Source organism: Symphalangus syndactylus, chromosome 10 (genome assembly GCF_028878055.3).
Source record: "Symphalangus syndactylus isolate Jambi chromosome 10, NHGRI_mSymSyn1-v2.1_pri, whole genome shotgun sequence".
NCBI lineage: Eukaryota > Metazoa > Chordata > Mammalia > Primates > Hylobatidae > Symphalangus > Symphalangus syndactylus.
In genome coordinates, this window is record NC_072432.2 from 90189806 (window position 1) to 90196806 (window position 7001).

General features: G+C 42.6%; 1 long non-coding RNA gene across 1 annotated transcript; it reads left to right on the forward strand.

Moving 5' to 3' along the window:
• Positions 1-3: 3 nt before the first annotated feature.
• On the forward strand, positions 4-3747 carry LOC134731540 (uncharacterized). The gene is made up of 2 exons (XR_010113892.1): positions 4-55; positions 3445-3747. It is a non-coding gene; the product is annotated as an uncharacterized lncRNA (long non-coding RNA).
• Positions 3748-7001: the final 3254 nt, after the last annotated feature.

Sequence of the window (7001 nt, forward strand, 5' to 3'; positions counted from 1 at the left end):
GAGGCCTGAGCTTGTCGATCAAGACTCTGGCCACCAACCGCCGTCGAAGCAAAAGGTCTCCGCCTTCTTACTGTAGTAAGCCAGTCATAGTGCGCTGCTGCCTCTAGTGGAGAAAGTGAAAATAGGCAGGCCCCGCCCAGGACAGCCCCCACCACTTGTGAAGGGGTAGCGCTGCAGTCTCGGGATTCTGGCTTTAGTCTTGTCATGCAGTATTAAAGGGGGAAAGCGATTCAGAGAACACATTAAAAAAAAAAAAAGCGCCCTAACAGGGGGCGATTTACTGTGAAACTAGTGGAGCGTAAGCTTCAGAGCACCTTTGAAAGCACTTCGATTTCTCTAGAGTATGCGAGAAGGAAATAGCAGGATTCCAGGAGGAAAGCCAGAATTTAGGAAACTGCTTTCTGGAAAGATAGAACAGTTCTTTTCAGTAAAGGATACAAATATCCAGGGTATGATTCTCAGTACGCAAACCCAGGTATGCAAGTAATAGAAGTTAATTTTCGGCCAGGCGTGGTGGCTTACGCCTGTGATCCCAGCACTTTGGGAGGCTGAGGTGGGCAGATCACTTGAGGCCAGGAGTTAGAACAGCCTGGCCAACATGGTAAAACCCCGTCTCTATTAAAAATTTAAAAAATTAGCCGGGCGTGGTGGCGCATGCCTGTAATCCCAGCTACTCAGGAGGCTGAGGCAGGAGAATTACTTGAACCCTGGAGATGAAGGTTGCAGTGAGCTGAGATGGTGCCACTGCACTCCAGCCTGAGAGAGCGAGACCCCGTCTCAAAAAAACCCAAAAAAGTTAATTTTCTATAATACAACCTAATTTTTGCTATAGTGTAGCAGGACAAGCCACAGACAAAACCCCTCAGACACCGAGTTAAAGAAGGAAGCGGTTTATTCGGCCGGGAGCATCGGCAAAACTCCTGTCTCAAGAGCTGAGCTCCCTGAGTGAGCAATTCCTGTCCCTTTTAAGGCCTCACAACTCTAAGGGGATCTGCTTGAGAGGGTAGTGATCGATTGAGCAAGCATGCACTGGTAATTAGATCAGAACAGGACAGGGATTTTCACAGTGCTTTTCTATACAATGTCTGTAATCTATAGATAAACATAACCGATTAGGTCAGGGGTCGATGTTTAACCACCAGGCCCAGGGTGTGGTGCTGGGCTGTCTGCTTGTGGATTTCATTTCTGCCTTTTAGTTTTTACTTCTTCTTTTTTTGGAGGCAGAAATTGGGCATAAGACAATATGAGGGTTGGTCTCCTCCCTTATTCCCCCGCTTTGAGACTCTCACTCATTTTATTAGTGGGAGTTCTCACCTTCATCTTCACTACCTATGTCTTCCTGCATGACAGATCGATAGTGATTTATGTAGTACACTTGTGCTGAAGCATTCTGGTGAACTAGAGTAGTGATGAAACCTTTTACCATTTGAATGAGTACAGGTAGTAAATAAGGGATCAGTAAGCAGGTTCCTACTACTACTATAATTTTTATTATAAGAGTTTTAAATCCTCCTAGCGCTGGGAACCGTTTTTAAACATAGCTTTAGGGTCAAATCCGTGTCACACTTGTACAGGCACATGTGCCAGTTTCGTCATGTCTTTAACTATATCTTCGACTACTTGCCTCTGATCATCTATGTGCCGGCAGCAATTGGTAAGGTTAAATTTTCCACAGACTTCTCCTTGAACTAAGATATTTACGCAAGGATCCAGTCCGGCCCCGTCGATTCCCAAGGTCACATGCTCCCCTTTTTTTTCCAGCGAGGATCAAGGGGATTGGTTATTACTAGCTTTAAGGGGTTACATTGTCCCTTAGTACAGGAAGAGCCATTTTTTCCTTTCTGAAGGTGGACTGGATCCTTTTCATTTTTTATCCAAGTGGCCTAAATGACACAAGACCAGTATCCACATTCATTTTCACACAGTCCTAATTCATGACAAATGTACTTATTTTTGGTCATATAGCCTTCTTCCCAACTAAAAGAGCCACACCCCCTTCCTAACTTATTGCTATTAATGACAGCACAGGCATCAAACTTCAAGGTGACTTGTTTGGGGACCCCTTTTTCTTTTTGTTTTGGCTAACACTTTACTCGTATCGTTTATGAGTCCCCACCAGTCCTCAGTCCTTAATCTTATTTTAAAAACTGTGGTCATGGGAGGCTCAGATGGGTCATAACACACATCAGGTTGGTCATTTCCTGGGCTACATACCTTGTATAGAATAGCATTATACAAACAAGTTCTTTTTAGAGTCCCGGTACACTTATAATAACCATAAAATAATAGGACTGTAGCAACTTTTTGTCCTACCTCAGTGACTTGATGTATACACCGGGAACAGTCGTCAGTCTGAGGAAGGTCAGTTGAAGTCCTTACTGTACAAGTCCAAATTTTAAGGAAAATGAGTCCTGTGATGAGTTTTCTCATGCTTCGGCCGTGTGTGGACTAGTCAGCTTCTGGATGTGACTGGAGCAGGGCTTGTTGTCTTTTTCAGAGTCACTTTGCAGGGGCTGGCGAAGCTGCTCTTGTCCATGTACAGCTCACAGTCTACTGATATTCAAGGATGGTCTCGGAGCTTCGGCCCACTAGAATAAACTGAGTCCAATACCTCTACACAGTTATGTTCAACTGGGCTCTCTGATGCTGGGAGCAAGGTGGCAAGGTTTAGGGTGTTGTAAACTTCAATGGTTATGCAGGGATTTTCACATAGCAAGCTTTGGTACTTGGTTAATCTAGCATTTGTTAGCCAATGATGTCCTCTGGTAGTCATCAAAGTTACCACAGCATGGGTTAGTTTATCTGCTTCTTGTGCTAACAGGGCCATTGCTGCCAGGGCCCTTAGACATGGGGGCCAGCCTTTGGAAACCCCGTCCAGCTGTTTTGCGAGATAGGCCACTGGCCTTGGCCATGGCCCCACAGTCTGGGTTAAAACTCCAACTGCCATTTTTTCTTTTTCTGACACAGAGTGTTAAGGGTTTTGTCAGGTCAGGTAGCCCCAGGGCTGGGGCCGACATGACTTTTAACTCATGAAAAGCTTGTTGCTGTTGGTTATAATAGATATAGTTTATCCAATCTACATTTTTATTAACTGTCACCTACCAAACTATTGACTCAAATCCTGCCGCTATTTGATTTCAAGCTTTAAATTGATCTGGTATTCCCCGTGGGACTCCAATTGTGTCTAAATGGACGTGAGAGTCAGAAGACCAATAAGGGGCTTCTCTCGCTTTATGATGTCTTATTTTTTTCTCCCTCTGGTTGATGAAATGCCAGGGTGAAAGGGATAGCCAAATGGACCAAAGCACAAGTGCCACTCCACTTGTTCAGCAGAATGCTCAGTAAAGGTCCACCACAATACCACCACACATCTGCTCAGGGATGAACAAGGGCTGACTGACGGATAAGCTCTTGAAAATTCTTAAGCTCATTGCATCCTTTCAGGTCTCCAAGGAATGCCAGGGAGACACGAAGTGAACTTAGTGTTGAGAGACGGAAGCTGGATGGCCCTTGGGGGCTGACCCGCAGGGTGCTGGACTTCAGGATGTAGCAGAGAGAGCTTGGCATGACTTATTACTCCAGGCTGTAGAATCCTGGAAAAGAGCTACCATGCAGCCTACGCCTGGTCGACTGGAGGACCACCTTAGCGGAAGGGGGACAATCTGGGCCTCTGGCCTGCCATGTGCACAAGCATAACAATTGCTTTTGTTTAATGTGCAGATGAAATATTTGATTCATTTTAACCAGGCATTTGCATCTTGGTATCCTGTTTTAATTGCTAAAGTTTGTTTTAAGTCTTTAACTTCTATGATCCTCTAGTAAAATGAATGTATGATTTTAGGAAATTACAAAAACCAGTTAGGGCAGTCCATCCTTGCTCTTTAGTGGTCCACAGAACGTTGGACCAACTATAGCATAAAAGCTCTACATTGGGGGGCAAGACTCGTGGTTGACACTGGAATCTTTATTGAAATTTCCCCAGATTAAATGGTCCTAATATACTAACGCCCAGTCTGAGGAGAGTCAGGAGGGACAGAAGTACTTTTCTGAAGTAAAGAGTTGTCTTTGACTTGGCAAGTCCCCACAGGGTATAACAAGGCAAGCATTAAATGCAATAGTTTGAGGTGAAATTGACTTGGTTATGTTAATAACTAGATGATTAGCAATAGAGCGAGGAAAGAAGAAAGAGTAATAGAATAGATGAAAGAGTTAAATTTTTCTTAGCTTTAGTTTGGTAAGGTTTTCCCCTGGGACTATGGCCCACAACTCTAGAGGGGGTGGCGCTTTCTTGACTTGGTTGTGGTGAGTCCATCCCCTTTCCACTGTATGAATAGCAGTCTCAGTGGTTAGAAGCACAAGGTAGGGTCCTTCCCAGGCTGGCTCAAGTTTTTCTTCTTTCCACCCTTTGAAGAGAACGTGATCTTCAGGCTTGTGCTGGTTTACCGGAAATTCTAGGGGTGGTACATGTGCTAAAAGACTTTTAGTTTTTGAGGGAAAGGAAAGTGGAAGATAAACCAAGTATCTAATTTTTAAGAAATTGACCTTTTGTTTTAAATGTGGGGACTTTGGCAGTGGACTTAGTCCTTAGTGCCTTTTTACTGAGAAATTTTCTTTAGCACCTTTTTTTTTATTAGTTTTTAAACCAAAGAAAGCCAAATACCATTTTACATTTAACAATGCTTTTTGTATGATTTTTACACCAGATAAGCTAAATTTTACTTTTATATTAGTGCGTTATTAATGTTAAACCTAATTTTAACAAAACCTTGTAGACATATTTATTGAATTTTTAATGTTAGACCACAAGGTAAGATTTTATAGACTCTTTTTAACTTTTTATAATTTTTGCTAAAGAGCAGGTTGGTGCTTTAAGAAAAACCTGCTATGGTTTTATTTTAATGTCCAGTTTACAGAAAAACTGGATGATACCGCTTTAACTTTAGCCAATGTTTACACACAGAATTTTCTTTCCAATTAACACTTTAAAACTTGATTAAACCTTTAAAACAAAATATACATATTTTTAGCCTTTTAATGTAGGTAAAAATTTATATTCTTATGCCTCTTTATAATTCTTTTACCACAGGTATATTTTACTTTCCTTATACAGCTTGCACATAAACTGTTGTTTGTTTGTTTGTTTGTTTTTTACATTCAGGAGGCCTAGTTACTTTTAAATTATACAACATTTCTTGCATAAATTTTTTTTAATAACATTTTTCTCTTTCACGACTTTTGCAGACAATTCTTCGACATGCTTCAACTTTCTGACTTATTACAAATATTTCTTTCTTTAAACAACCAGTTAATTTAATTCACGACAAAAATTTACCATATAATACTCTTTTTACATAAATTCTGCCCCCCCCCTTTTTTTCCTTAGGATACTTCTGAACCGGTGAGGTGTGCTCACAATGAGGTTTCCTGTAAAAGTTATTTTTTTTACTTTTTTCTGTTAGCAAAGCAGTTGCCGCTACAGATTGAATGCATTTGGGCCATCCGCAGGTTACTGGGTTAAGGATTTTTGATAGGAAGGCCTCAGTGCTTTCAGGATACGCCCTTGTTTACATTGACAACAAAGTGGTATTGGAGTGTTACAGGGTTACGGAGAATACCTTCAAGTATCAATTACAGGTTTTAAATTTACCTTGGCTTTTAAAGGAATAGGGTACACTTTTTTTTTTAATTCCTTGTATATCTCTCTTTTATTTTCTGTCTCTTTTTCTGTTTGACTTTCCTTTTGCCTCTGCCTCTCTCTCTCTCTCTCTCTGTCTCTCTCTGCTGGTCTTTCCTTGCCTCTGCCAGCCACTTATGCTGCTGTTCTCTCAACCACTATCAGGGGATCTAAAACCAGCTGTAACCAAGTGTCTATGTATGGGAACTGGCCTGGGTGCTTTGGCTTTGGCTTACAGGTTACCATGTGCCATACCTTTGAAACAAGGGACCTGTCCAGGCTTCCTTCTGATGGCCAACCCACCTCTAATGCTGGCCAGTCTATCTTACACAAAGTTTTAAGTTTTCCTGGTGTCATAGTACTCCATAGTCTCCCTTAAATCCTTTCTTGAAATTTTTCAACATAGTTCCTAGTGGGGTGGGCTTACTTTGTGCCTGACCCATGCTTCTTTGAGACAAAACACCATGCTCACACCACACGCACACCACAAAATAAAGAACGGGTAGAAAGGGCACACACACACTTTTGCAGTTTATACCAAACCAAAATCAAAACCAAAATCAGAGTATCAAGAAATCCAAGCCAGGTCAAAACCAAAACCAAAGTATCAAGCAATCCAAATCAAGTCAAAAACAAAAACCAAAGTGCCGGTACAGGCACACCATCGATGATCAGGCCATGCTTCCACCCAGATGGAGTAGGCAAGTTCCCAAGACCAGTCTTGTCAAGCAATTCAAACCAAGTCAAAACCGAAACCAAAACCAAAGTGTGGATAAAGGCACATCGTGGGTGATCAGGTCATGCTTTCACTCAAATGGAGTGGGAAAGTTCCTAAGACCGGTCTTGTCAAGCAATTCAAACCAAGTCAAAACCAAAACCAAAACCAAACCAAAGTGCCAATAAAGGCATGCCGTGGGTGGTCAGGCCACGCTTCCACTCAAATGGAGTAGGCACGTTCCAAAGACTAGTCTTACCAAGTTTCAGATGTCTGGACTCTAAGTACCAGTTCTTTCCTGGTGTTCAGCCACTGCATTGATCCTCCATGGGGGCCTGCCACACACTGCTCTGGCGAGGCATCCCACCGGGGCAAATGCCTACCCAGGAGCACTCTCAGGATCTGCGTCGCTTGGGCTGGTCGAAGTCCCCCACAGGGATGTTCCACAGGGCAGACTTAAGCCGCCTAAGGAGTTGTCTCAACCATCCGCCAATCACCTCACTTCCTGGTCAGGGAACCAAGAAATGTAGCAGGATAAGCTGCAGACAAAACCCCTCAGACACCGAGTTAAAGAAGGAAGTGGTTTATTCAGCCAGGAGCATCGGCAAGACT